This window comes from Mytilus galloprovincialis, chromosome 14 (genome assembly GCF_965363235.1).
Source record: "Mytilus galloprovincialis chromosome 14, xbMytGall1.hap1.1, whole genome shotgun sequence".
NCBI lineage: Eukaryota > Metazoa > Mollusca > Bivalvia > Mytilida > Mytilidae > Mytilus > Mytilus galloprovincialis.
In genome coordinates, this window is record NC_134851.1 from 18,581,253 (window position 1) to 18,595,886 (window position 14,634).

Genomic DNA, 14,634 nt, shown 5'->3' on the forward strand with positions numbered 1-14,634 from the left:
ATAAACACTTTGTAAATTACTCCGTGTCCTGGCTTCCCAACTGCAAGCGTTGGTTTGAACAGGCCAGTAATCAAAACTGAAAACTCGCAAAATTGAAACCGAGTTCGCTACGTACCACTACACCGAGGAGGTTGATTGACACAATTAGGTCTTCAAATTCATTATGTTACGGTAATAATATAAACTGCTGTTTACTGATGAAAGGGGAGTAATACTTTGTAATATTGTGTAATGTGTCATAATTTTGTTGTTTTTATTATTTATAGCAGATGTTAAATGCATTCACATTTTTCGGAAAGTGGACGATTTTTTGCCTAATGTTCAGTGGCAAATAGTCTTACAGTAGTATGTATTTTACTGTTTTGTAGATAGATTTTGTCTCGGATTTTGTATGTATACTTTAAATGCTTACATGCATGAAGAAATTGACATTAGATGTATATAAGATGCTAATTAAATATATTAATATTGGCTTAAAATGGTTTCTCACACCATTCTTGTGTTTGTGAGCTTGGCAGATTAGAATATAATTTTTTTATGTTAAATATTTCGCGTTTTTCATTATAAATTTCATAAAGATTAACCTAAAATTCCATTCAATTTTTTTTGGATAAGTCACGTGTTAAAGATATCGACTGAAAGGCTAAAAATAGAAACAAAAGTATACTGGGAATTCCCATTTTGTGTTTACAAAAGTTATTTACACATACCCAGTAATCACACGACACACGACTTAGCAGGTAGTTACATATTTAACAATCGTCTTATTATAATTTTAGTTACATATAGCTGTCAATTGGGCTTTGTTTTTATATCTTTAATGTTTAAAATATGTGTTGATTAAAGTAATCCGAGTTAATCCGAACAACTATAGTCACAAACAAAGAGAAAGACGGATAAAATCGTGATCAGTTTCACATTCGCTTTCATATGTCCGGGATTCCCTGAAAATATTTTGTATTTATCCTTTTGTTGTGTATATTGTGTAGGCATATCATTGAAAATATATGTCTACGTCATTTTTTGTAACATAAAATAATTTCCCCTTATATATATGAAAAAGTGTAAGTTGCAAACAACATTCCATATAAAATAAATACTGTTCATGCAAAGGCAAGTTTTTATTTTGAGTTTTTGTAAAATACTGTTTAAAACAATATTAATTAAGATAATTTAGATTAGTTTTTAATATTCTTTTGCAATCTATGATCACTTGTGCAAACACTAATATTGTAAGTTTGTAACTGTAGAATATATAATTGTTTTCATTGACTAGCATAGCGTTTAATTTGTTTATTATCATGCTAAATTATATTATATTATATTGTTCAAAATATTAACTTTTCTTCGGAGTGTCTGTATTATTGTATAAATTAAAAGTTGTAATATGATTGCCAATGAGAGAACTATCTACAAACTTTAAGGTTCAAATGAAGTAAATGTAAGCAATTATAGGCAATTGTACATCCTTCAATAATGAGAAAACAAACCATAGGATGTAGTCGGCTGTTAAAGTCTCTGACATTAAAATATTGAAAAAACTATGGGCATACGAAAAATAAATATGCAATATGAACCAACGACAACCAACGAACTACAGACTGGTACATTTTACAGGCACATACAGAATGTGGCGGGGTAAAACATGTTTGTGAGCGTTCAACCCTCTTCTAACATCGGAGTATTTTACAGCACAACATAAGAACAAACTCTAAGAATCAGTCGAAAAGCTAGGGGTTAAATGATTGCAAGTTATAATTACATGTATTACAGTAACTGTTGTTTTCCATCTTTCCATTTGGCACTGGTGGTAAGCGGATAGTCGTAACGTACATGTACATGGAAAAGTTACTGATACTCAAAGTGGAAGACAACTCGGGACCTAAGTTTTTCTCTTTAGCTCACCTAGCCCACAGGGCCAAGTGAGCTTTTCTCATCACTTGTCGTCCGTCGTCGTTAACTTTTGCAAAAATCTTCTCCTCTGAAACTAGTGGGCCAAATTAAACCAGGCTTGGCCACAGTCATCATTTTGGGTATCTAGTTTAAAAATGTGTCCGGTGACCCGGCCAACCAACCTAGATGGCCGCCATTGATAAAAATAGAACATAGGGGTAAAATGTAGATTTTAGCTTATATCTCTGAAACCCTAGCATTTAGAGCAAATCTGACAGGGTAAAATTGTTTATCAGATCAAGATCTATCTGCCCTGAAATATTCAGATGAATCGGACAAACTGATATTGGGTTAAGGAGTTATTGCCCTTTATAGTCATTTTTTAACAATTTTTCGTAAATTTGTGTAAACTTTTAGAATTTTTTTTTCCTCTGAAACTACTAAGACAAATTTAACCAAACTTGTCCACAATCATCATTAGGGTATCTAGTTTTAAAATGTGCCCGGTTACCCCAGCTGCAAACCAAGATGACCGACATGGCTAAAAAAAAGAACATAGGGGTCAAATGTAGTTTTTGGCTTATACAATGTATCTCTAAAACCAAAGCATTTAGAGCAAATCTAACAGGACAAATTGTTAATTTGGTCAAGACCTTTCTGCCATAAAATTTTCAGGCCAATCAGGCAACCCGTTGGTGGGTTGCTGCCCCGGAATGGGTAATTTAAAGAAAATTTTGCAGCTTTTGGTTATTATCTTGAATATTAGTATAGATAAACTGTAAACAGCAATAATGAACAGCAAATTAATACCTACACATAGGTTATCATGATAAAAATGGTCAATTTACCCCTTAAGGAGATATTGCCCTTTATAGTCATTTTTTAACAACTTTCATAAATTTTATATATTTTGTAAATTTTTACAAAATATTTTAACTACTAACCCAGAACAGTCTCCGGGACAAGTTTGCAATTCCGCTGAGTGCAAAAGTTGTCACCTTAATTTTTGGAGTCAAGTCAAAATGAAGTTGATAACTTGGTTGGTATTGGTTCCCTGATATTTGTCCTAAAAAAATTTGGCTCTAGCACCACTGTTGAAAAAGTGATGCCCCTTTTTTGAACAATTTCCTCAGAGGAAAAGTAGTTTTCCTCAAGGGAAATTTAATTTCCCTTAAGGAAAAACAGTTTTCCTCAAGGGAAATTATTTTTTCCTCAAGGGAAAAAGATTTCCCTTGGGGAATTTGCTGCATGAATATTTCCTTCGAGGAAATTCTATTTCCTCTGAGGAAATTCTTTTTCCTCTGAGGAAAATTGCTGCTTCAAATTTTCCTTTGAGGAAATTCTTTTTCCTCTGAGGAAATTTGCGGCTTCAAATTTTCCCTTGAGGAAATTCTATTTCCTCTGAGGAAATTTGTGGCTTCAAATTTTCCTTCGAGGAAATACTTTTTCCTGTGAGGAAATTTTGAAAACTACAATTTCCTTTGAGGAAATTTTTGATAAACACTTTTCCTTAAGGGAAAATTCAAGACTACAAATTTCCTCTAAGGAAAAACATTGTTCTCTAAATTTCCTCTGAGGAATTTTTTGTACATCAAATTTCCCCAAAGGAAATGTTTTCCACTATTTTTCCTCTATGGAAATTTCAAAACAGTTCAAACAGTATGAATATAATTTTTTCTAGTATGAATAATTGATCATTGTTGATACAAATGATAATTAACATGATTAAAACTTCAATAAATTTTCATTAATGAGTAAAATACAAAAACAAGTCATGATAGTCATGATAGTCTGGTTGATTAATACAATACATTTAAAAAGCAAAATGCTATGAATATCATACCATTTGTGATGTTATTAATATTGCACTCATATATATTTGCAGATTAAATAAAATAAACACTTTTCATGTTAATTTAATTTTTCTTCTGTTTCAGCTGCTGTGTACAGTTATTCAATCCCCTACATAACAGTTCAGTACATAAATAATTCCATCCACCAGACATCTTCCTTCAATTGACAGAGAAAACATTTTTGCAATCTGTTCTTCAAACATCTTCCTCTGTCATTGGCTGTATATTTGATATGACGGAGCCATGTACACAAACAGATAAAGCAGTTGTTTATTTCGACAACAATTTTTTTTCTACATTTCTTACTAATCCTTCAGTGAATATGTAGGTTGTTGCATTTACACAATTGTGTTCTTATGCATCTATGATAGTACTCCATTTTTTTTTATAGCCATTTTGTTGAAATTTTCTATTTTTTTTTCCTGGAAAGCACACATTTCATTTCACATTAATCCAATTAGCACACAATGTTGAAAAGTATTAACTTTAAGTTTCCTCTTCAGTATTGACCTGTTGATGAACATGAAAACCCAGATGTCTGACCTATAAATACAAAAAATGAAAAAAATAAATTTATAAATGGAGAAATAACAGCAATATAAAATAAGCTTATTCTTTCATGTTATATATATGAACGTTTGAATAAACTTTTATTGGATATTCTTACTTATGAGTTTTCTTATTTCAGTGCCTTGTGTCCACGACTTAATATTAGTTGTTTTAGTGCCTTGCAGTGATATTTTTAGTTGAGCAACTTGCAACAGTTTTTATTTGTTCATATGTTGTGCTATTTGAACCACTGTCCTAGAATAAGATTATGGTAAGGTTGAGTGCTCACAGACATTTTTTTTATTAATTGTTATTAGTTTTGAATTAATTTGGATTGCTTAAACAGGGGTGTGGAAATATTTGTTGTGAGCACTTGTCCCTGGGCAAGTAAAACTAAAAATTTTACTTGTCCGGAAAAAAAATTACTTGCCCTGATGATCCCAATAAATATTGAAGTATTTCTTGTTAGCCAATATATGATTCTTACTTAGCACTATTGTGCATCACAAACGAATGAAATCCATTTGTTTATATGTGTAAAAAATTAGGAAAGTAGGAAATGGGTTAACATCAGTGGGACAGAAACCTAACAGCAAACCAACCAATGAAATGACATGTAAAGGACCATTCTGAAGCAGTTTTGGAATAAAAATTGTAGCCAATAGGTACATAATATACTAAATTTGAGGACAGTGATTCTCGCTTCCGTTTCCTTTTTTTTTAAATACTGTGTGTCTTCCGTTTGCATTTAAGGTTTTCTACTCGACTCATGATTCTTTTTGTCTTGCTTGCACAGCTTTTTATTAAGTATTTGTCAATCTGAATCTCGATACAAAATTTAAAGAAATGACACAACTGGTAAATGATGGATAAAACTTAATCGACGATCCAAGGTCAATGAACAAAGCCAATGCAATGTTACGCGACTCTGGTTCGCATACTTATTTTTATTTATTTTGGTAATCGATCTATTTCCAGTCTCATGTAATATTTATCGTCATGAACATTGATGTTTTTAGTTGCTGAAGATTGGTTTCTTTTACATAAATTAAACATCTTTATACGTTTTGAAATTAATTTTATGTTTTTGTTGCATTTGAACTTTGTCTTGTACAAGTGTTGACATGTATATTTTTTTACTTGTCCACGGGCAACCAAGACAAAAATAATTACTTGTCCGGTTGTTCAAATGTACGAGTCGGGCGAGTCGGGCATAGCATTTCCACACCCCTGTTAAATCTTTTCATGTTTGGGTCTTTAACGGCCGACTCAAAGTTTGGCACTGGCGGATCCAGAACTTTTCATAAGGGAAAGGGGGCCTCTCCAGTCATGCTTCAGTGATTCCCTATATAATCAACCAAATGTTTCCCACACAAGGGGGGACAATCGGTTTTCTCATGATCGAAGCCCACCATTGGCCTTTAATCACTTGCATCAGGACCACTTCATTGAACTCTGGTGGAAAGATCACTGAATTTACCATACCGAATCTTCTTATTTTTTTATAATAGTCATCATTCAAGGGCAATCACTTTAATTATATAGAAGTGGCCTTACCATTTAGGCAGTGTTGTCTTCTGCTTATCTTGTTTTGTCTATCATTTCTACTGTAACTGTTTACATATTTCTTTATCTTCTATATTTCTTGCCCTAGACCTAAAAAGGGTGAAAACTATCATTTAATGACTATAGTTACATTACATTACATTATTATACATCATTATGTGTTTTTCTATATACAATAATATAAAATAAGGAATGAAATATTTCTGTTTTTTTCATTTCACAGACTTTTTGCCAGTCAACAGTTTCAAAGACTATTACCATGATTACCTCTATCAATAGTTTAACAAATAAACATTCCCTTACTTTTTCTTCATCGTGTTCATACTAATTTTTCATTGGACAACAATGACCTGATTAATTACTCTCTTATGATTGGTGTGCTTAACAAGGTTAAACTCTGAAATATTACTAACAGTATAACCTGCATGTGTCTGTTGTCATAAATTCAAATGAATACATGTATTACAGTCTGGGATATGACTCTACAGGGTTTTAATATAACTTACATGTATGTTATTACAGATATTTTCATGATTTGTCTACTCTTTAATCCTATTTTTTTTTCTAAATCTGTAATAACAAATGTATGTTATTTAAAAAAAACTTTCTACAGTTAACATAGTTAAGTATACATAAAGACAATAGTAATATTAATAGAACTTGTATATATTTTGACAAAACTAATGATGTATATAATTGTCCCTTTGAAACATTTTTTTTTTATAGTCCACAACAACAATTGTATGTTATTTTCTGTAATAATCCTATAGAGTTATATCCTTGACTGTATTACTTACAGAAGCAATTAAAACAAGGCCGGGGCTCTCAATTAATTGCCTGAATTGCTTTTAAAAACTCCATTTAAATGTTCTTTGTATCTGTCATATTTTCTTCATAAGCAAAAAAAAAAGGCATTTTACTCCTATTTTTAGTCATGGTGGGTATGTTTCTTGAAAATAAAATACATAATTTATACTATATACTCTGAAACTCATTCAGCTATTTCAAAGGAGATTTTTTTTTACAGTATACCATGTATACAAACTAAATATACAATTTTTGGAAAAACTGTCTTTAAAGGGCAATAACTCCTTAAGGGGTCAATTGACAAATTTGGTCAAATGAAACTTAATAGTAGATTTTACTTTCAGAGGCGGATTTAGGGGGGGGGGGGGGGGGGGGGGGGGGCTTTTGAGAAAAAAATTTGGTTGATTATATAGGGAATCACTGAAGCGTGACAAAAGTGGGCCCCCACTTATGAAAATTTCTGCATCCGCCACTGACTTTGCTAAACATGTTTACTGTTTAAGGAGGCTCGAGGGTATACAAATTTCAAAGAAAAAATAAACCCTTTTTTTTTTGCACTACAAATTTTATTCATTACTTTATTAGCTGTTACTTTATCATAAGGTATAAAAATTATTCAAAAAAATCAATTTGTTTTGGAACCAGAAGACTTTTAAAATTTATATATCATTGAAAAAAGCTCCAAATTATCTCCCTTTGCAGCAAAAATGTCATTTTTTGGCATTAAAATTGAAATATTTTTTTCAACTCATAGGTGACCTATATCTTTTATCATTATTTTCAAATATGCTTTACTTAAACTAAACTTTTGTAAAATTTTAGCTATTTCTGTAATTTAGTTTGACAAATTCAGACAACTAATATTTGACCTTTTTAAACATGTTAAACAATACCAAATCACTCGACTTACTATTTTATCCTTAATCATGTTAATATTCAAAGAAATAAATTTGGAAGGAGTATTGAAATCAGTTGTAAGATATACACTATCCACACTAGACTGCTAGAGACCTTGCAGAGAAGAAATACTATTTCTAATCAAACATGGAATGAACTGAAATTAGGAAATTATCATCATTATACGACAGTTTACCTAGTTTCATGGCAATAGCATACATGTATACTGGTACATTAAAGACTATATGGTCATTCTTATGTTTCAACTTTGCTTTGGGGGTTAATTTTTTAATGTTTAACATGTTTAGGGCTTACAAATTCAACTATCAAGATTTGGGCCAACATTATTTAAATATTGCAAAATATTGCTTTGTATATATATATGACTTTATAATTTTGTATGTCACATGCATATATATATTTTAATGTTCATATCATTTGCTGTCTCAAGATTTATTTTAATTCTTCAAACATCAAATTTATATGAGCCTATGTCTGAAAATAGAGATTTATAATCGGGCGGATCCAGCCATTTTAAAAAGGGGGGTTCCAACTATATGCTCCCATTCAAATGCATTGATCGTCCAAAAAAAAGGGGGGTTCCAACCCCGGGACCACCCCTGGATCTGCCAAGGTTTAATTAAAGGGGGAGGAGGCTTATGTTAAATTGATTTTTTTTTATACAAATTTATTAATTTGTAAAGTAATTTTTTAATATCTAATTCTTCCATATATCATGTATATATATAAATATAAAATCATGTATATATATAATCTTCATCTTTAACAGTGGCGGATCCAGTGGGGGGGTTCCGGGGGTTGGAACCCCCTCCCCTTTTTCTGGGCCGATAAATGCATTTGAATGGGATCATATAGTTGGAATACCCCCCTTTATTCTGGGTTGGGAACTCCCCTTTTAAAATGGCTGGATCCGCGCCTGTTTAATGTATAAATATCAGAAGGTAAAGAGTTACTTATTTATCATAATCATAATCATTCCACATTCATGAGTAAAACCAGGTCCCTGTTTAGGCAGCAACCATTTGATTTTCTGGGGGGGGGCTATGGTTTTTTTTGGAAAAAAAAGTTTGTTTCCAGTTTTTGGAGAAAAAAATAATTTGTTTTTGATTCTGAGAAAAAAAAATTGTTTGTTTCACCCTCAGCTGCCCCTATATGTAATGCTAAAATTGAAAGAAAAAAATTGTTTTCAACTTGTCGCGAAAAAATAGATTTGTCCAAAAAAAAAAAACATAGCCCCCCCCCCCCCCCCACCAGAAAATCAAATGGTTGCTGCCTTAGGCCATGTTGACCAGTTTCCGAATTTTATTTTTTCTGAGACGCCATAGCCGTAGGAAGGCGAAGTGAAGTGACTTATACTATATATATAATCCAGAGACATGTAATACAATGTCTCTGATATATAATACAAACCCAACAGTAATAATTATACCTTTTAGATTTTCATCGTTCAGTGCAAATGGATGGCTAATAATAATAGGCGGCCCATAAAATTGTAGGGGAATGGAACCAATACATTGATCGGATCCGATATGAAGTTCCCATTAACGGAGAACCTCTAACTTTGAGGTAATATTATTAGTGTCGTTGGTCTCACAAATGAATCTGAATTAATGTGAATATTGCAAGTACATTTTTTAGCAGAGAAGAGACAATTGTCAACTTGCGCATTATCATTATCTCGCAGTTATTTGCGGTTAATTATAGCAGCTGACAGGTGCTCCTGAATACAATGTATTTTAATAATCAATCAATAGAATTTTGTGTATTTTTCTGCTACAAGATATTGTTTTTGCTTATTATCATGCCCGTTGCTGGACAGGGTACCATAATTAAAATTGTGAACCTGAGTCCTCAGTACTAGTCTATGACTTTTCTCGTCGGGTCGGGGGTGGCTCGGTTGCACCTCAATAATTAATTGACAGGGGGTGCCGCTGTGTTATGTTACCCCACCCTTTTCATATAATTTAAATTTCTGAACTATATACCTTTTCATATGATATATTGCGTACGGGTGAAAATGTTACTTTTTACTTGGGGGATACGTGTAACCGAGATGATAGTTTCCCCGACCTATATATTCACATATTTTCAAGCTTGAAAAGATGACATATTCCAGCGGCACGCCCAATCACCTTGTATATATAGGAAGTGGACCCTCCGAGGACTTTTAAATAAAAATTATATTTATATTCAGTTGTGGATCGAAGGAGGATGGGATACGAAGGTAGGACTCCCCTTTTTGTGAACAATCAATGCATTTGAATGGAGACATATAAGTTGGAACCTCCTTTATCCTGACTAGATCTGCCCCTGATATTGCATGCATGTTTATCAAGTGTTGGGTTGCTTTAGCATAACGGATATCACAGAGAGGGTTTTAAAATGACGAGGAATTATAAGTATACAATTACTGAAAAGAGGAAGAGTGCAAGGACGAATGGGAATTAAATTAAAAATTTGCCACTTCACGATATTCGAAAAAGTACCTTGAACGTTGTTTTCATCATCTTGTCTGAAATACTCTGAATAATGAGCTTCAAGGCGAAGCGCGAAAACATATTAGTCATGTGAAAATAAATACCAATGACAAACGTTGTACGGACAAACCCTTTAAAAATCCCTCAATAAATATTCATGTTGCGTTTTCTTCTTCCAGTAGCAGTCACCGTCAACTGGTTGACTATCCTGTCACAATTTTGGAGTGCGCTCATGAAAACAATTTTAAATTTCATAACAAAAAACAAAAAAATGGGTGAAATGAATTAGTATTTTGTTTAACGACAAACTTTTTTTTAATTGTCGTGGCATGGTCAGTTAACTGATTAATTGCATGGCTGATTACCATTATACAGGTGACCCAGTAATTTTCCATATGACAGTAGCGTGTACTACCCTTGGGGTGTGTATAACTTATTTTGAATACCTTAATTTTCTGGGGAACATCCTGTACACGTGTAATACTTAATATATATTGCAACAAATGACATTAAACAAATTTTCATTTTAGCATCGGTGTCCATTTCATGCTCAACCACTCAAATTATCACAAAAAATGGATAATATAATAAAATCATTAAAAAGACACTAACAAATAAACTTCGTATTGAGTAAATGGGGATTTGTGTTTTAAAGGTCTTATTTCCAGTGGACATATTTCATACTATACATAACTAGACCTGAGATAACTTTAACTATTTATATAGGACAATTAAAAAATCGATCTAATACACGTACCTCCAAAGAACAAAATTTTGAACAGCTTCACATATAAGGCTTTATCATTGGTAATATACCATATTTGTCTCACTAATTGCTGAGAGTGTAACCAAATTAAAACGACGAAACAGGCTCGAAACCGCATTTTTTAAAGATTTTTTTTTTATCCCAAAAAAGAGAATGGACATAAAGATTAGAGTCCAGATGAAGATTTATATAATTTAACTTTCTTTTCTACCGAAGTAAATATATTAACAATGATTAAGAATATTAATAAATGATGAAATTCATCATTTTTTTTTTAAACTGGACATGTGAACGAAATAACGGAACAATTAAAATAAAGGGGGAAATTGGCCATACATTTTTAGACAGTGGACAACTAGACTAGTCACCTATATTATTATATTCATCAGAGGTTTGGGGGTTTGAAAATAAACAGAATATTGAGAAAATGCATTTGCAATTCTGTAAAAATATTCTTGATGTTCGGAATAGTACACCAAATTTTATGGTTTACGGGGAATTAGGTCGGGTTCCGTTAGATATCTCTATAAAACTTAGGATGGCATCATTTTGGTGCAGAACTATTAAAACAGAGAGCAAACTGTCAAATATCCTTCTAAGACTTATGATTAAACTACATGAAACTAATCCTACCAAATTTAAATGGATTCAATATGTAAAATCTATATTTGATGATACAGGTCTTAGTTTTATATGGAACGATCAATTAGTTGTAAATATTGATTGGTTAAAAAGTATGGTTAAACAGCGATTAACAGATCAGTACTATCAGCATTGGTTTTCGCAGATACATAATGCATCTAGGGGTGAATTCTATTCTTTATTCAAACTCGAGTTTGGTTTGGAACCGTATCTATTGCGATTATTACCAAAGGACAGATATTACATATCTGAACTTCGATGCTCGAATTTGAAGTTACATATTGAGACGGGTAGATGGGCGGGGATCGCGAGGGAAAATAGAATATGTACATTATGTAATGAGGGAATAGGGGATGAGTTTCATATATTGTTTACCTGTAAAAATGCTGATGTTTCTGCTCTTAGATCAAAGTTTATACCAAATTACTATGTAATGAATCCAAGCAAGAACAAATTCACTGGCTTGTCTATATGTAACGTACAAGTTCAAAGGAAATTATCAATTTTCGTGAAGAAAATAATAAAATACTTAATTTAATTATACCAATTGTCTTTTAAAATATACTATGTATTTGTGTTTCGTTTGTCCTGTCTCGCTATGTATTATCTTAATATGTTTGTATATATTGTCCTCTTGTACACAAGTATGTGTCTGAGGTTATGAATAAAATCTTGAATCTTGAATTATAATTAGTTTATAATTGTTCAAATATATAAGAAAAAGTTCTAAAAATAGATTTATATTTATTTTAGTTTTTTTAGTTTAAGAAAGTGTTTATTATCCATGAAGCCATTTACGTACCTGCCATTTAAAGTAATTGTTTGCTTAAATTAATTAATCATTATTGACTTTTAAAGAATACATTTTTAACTAAATCACTTTATTTATAGTAGTTCAAGAAAAATATACATATTTTAGATAACTTTTTTCTTTATAAACAATGGAACAAGAAGCAAAATTCGTTAGCGAACTAGGGTAACTATAGAAAAAACGTCGTTACAGGTCTTCTTCTGACCGGCAATAAAACGTTACTTAGAAGTAAAGAGGGACGTCCATTGGGCTGTGCTGAAGCCACGTCCGACTGGGGACGTTGAATAATCGGATGCCTAGCTCGTGTAGCGAGAGTGCAATACTTTTCCACATGGAGAACCCTTGCAACAACTTTACCAGTAGACCGTAAGTAGCCTAATATAAGACCAAATTTATGTCCCTCCTTTTTCAATGGTAGTCGAAAATTTTCCGACCGTATCACGGCCGGTCTCAACAAGACGGTCTATCGTATTTATTGCTAATTTTGTTAATTTGTTTTCGTCCTGAGCATACATTAAATATTTTCCACTGGACATTAATTAACCAAAACTCAGGACATACAAAGTGCACTCAGGACATGATATATGTTTTAGTGAGTGGTGAAGGTATGCATTCGATAGATAATTTAATTCTCCATCTTACACTTTTTGTTTTGATAAAATCATTTTAACATTAAGGAGTTATTGAAATTTTCATCGGCACGCGCCGTTTTTGTGAAATATGTCAGGCATGACCGAGGATTATATTGAATAACAATTATCATGTTAATTAGGTCGTTTGATCTTTAATAATTAGGAGTGATAAAGTGATGGTCCTAACTTCATACAAGTAAGCTTGGCAAACAAACAAAATCAAGATGTCTTTTAAAAAATAAAGAACAATGAAGATAAAATTATATAGTTTTAGAAAAAACCCGTTATATTCATATTTTTTTTAGGAAAAAAACGTCAAATAATAATTTTTCTTTGTGTTTGTAACAATTGAAGCCAGTCGAGAAATATGAGAAATCTACATATATAGTTGGGAAATGTTCGATAAAAAAAAAATATCGTTATTATTTTCTTTGTATGTTTTCGTATTTTATTAAAATTTCGTGCAATAAAAAGTTTAGTTTTATTCTTTATAGTTCAAAAGTTAAGAAGAATAATTCTTTCGTATTTTCATATCTCTAGATATATTATATACAATAGAATTAAATTGCATTGTTCCATAGTTAAAAAAAAAAAAAGAATCGGTGAAACACCATTTATAAATAATTTACTTTCAAGCTAACAGCTGTTAATCTGATCACTCACTAAAAATAGCGTTGAATTAAAAAATATTGGTATCATTGCGTTCTAATTATTATTTATAACAAGAATGTGTCCTCAGTACACGAATGCCCCACTCGCACTATCATTTTCTATGTTCAGTGGACCGTGAAATTGGGGTAAAATCTCTAATTTGGCATTAAAATTAGAAAGATCATATCATAGGGAACATGTGTACCAAGTTTGAAGTCGATTGGACTTCAACTTCATCAAAAACTACCTCGACCAAAAACTTTAACCTGAAGCGGGACAGACGGACGAACGGACGAACAAACGAACGGACGGACGGACGCACAGACCAGAAAACAAAATGCCCCTCTACTATCGTAGGTGGGGCATAAAAAAGAAAGATGTGGTATGATCACTTATGAAACTCTCCACAAGAGACCAAAATGACACAGAAATTAACAACTATAGGTCACCGCACGGCCTTCAACAATGAGCATAGTCAGCTATAAAAGGCCCCGAAATGACCACGTAAAACAATTCAGAGGAGAAAACTAACGGCCTTATTTATTTCAAAAACAAATATTTAACACATAAACAAACGACAACCACTGAATAACAGGCTCCTGACTTGGGACAGGCACATACATAATAATGTGGCGGGTTTAAACATGTTTTGTTCTATTTTCTTGTCTTTGAGATTCATTCAAAAAATTAAAACTTTTTAACCAATGAGAGGCTGTGTATGTATAACATAACGATTCAATCAAAATTTCATTTATAGTGTGTGATAACATTGTGTGAGGGAATTCGACGTTTGCTGTACCACTGTTCACTCCAGCGCAATTTATGACAATACCACTGTATCAATCAGAATGATTTTTTTTGCATTGTTTTAAGAAATGATTTTACTTTGTTGTCGCGTATTATTCGTGATACATTCAATGTTTTAAAAAGGCGAATTTTCTGTATAAAGTCAATGATTATGTTGACTTTTGAAGGCCAAACTTTTTACAGCCTTAAATACGCAAATAAAAGATCCAAAAACTATACCAATACAGAATGACATGTTTATGAAATTATAGCAAATCTATTG

The 14,634-nt window shown here is 32.1% G+C and overlaps 1 protein-coding gene and 1 long non-coding RNA gene across 4 annotated transcripts in view; one reads left to right on the plus strand and one right to left on the minus strand.

Annotated features, from left to right (window-relative positions):
* The first annotated feature begins 293 nt into the window (after positions 1-293).
* LOC143059641 (caspase-3-like) overlaps positions 294-14,634 on the plus strand; it is a 40,743-nt gene continuing 26,402 nt past the window's right edge. The window contains exon 1 of one of the 2 annotated variants that reach the window (XM_076233162.1): positions 294-345. The gene's annotated coding sequence lies outside the window, so the exon portion shown is untranslated. Of the gene's footprint in view, positions 346-703; positions 741-14,634 lie in introns of those variants that run through there. The other variant, XM_076233161.1, reaches the window with a different exon arrangement.
* Positions 3,680-9,613, minus strand: LOC143059008 (uncharacterized). Of its 2 annotated transcripts, none has more exons than XR_012973335.1 (3): positions 9,016-9,613; positions 5,853-5,951; positions 3,680-4,289 (listed from the first exon to the last, which is right to left on the minus strand). It is a non-coding gene; the product is annotated as an uncharacterized LOC143059008 (long non-coding RNA). The 2 variants fall into 2 exon arrangements; XR_012973336.1 differs by lacking the exon at positions 9,016-9,613 and adding an exon at positions 6,368-6,433.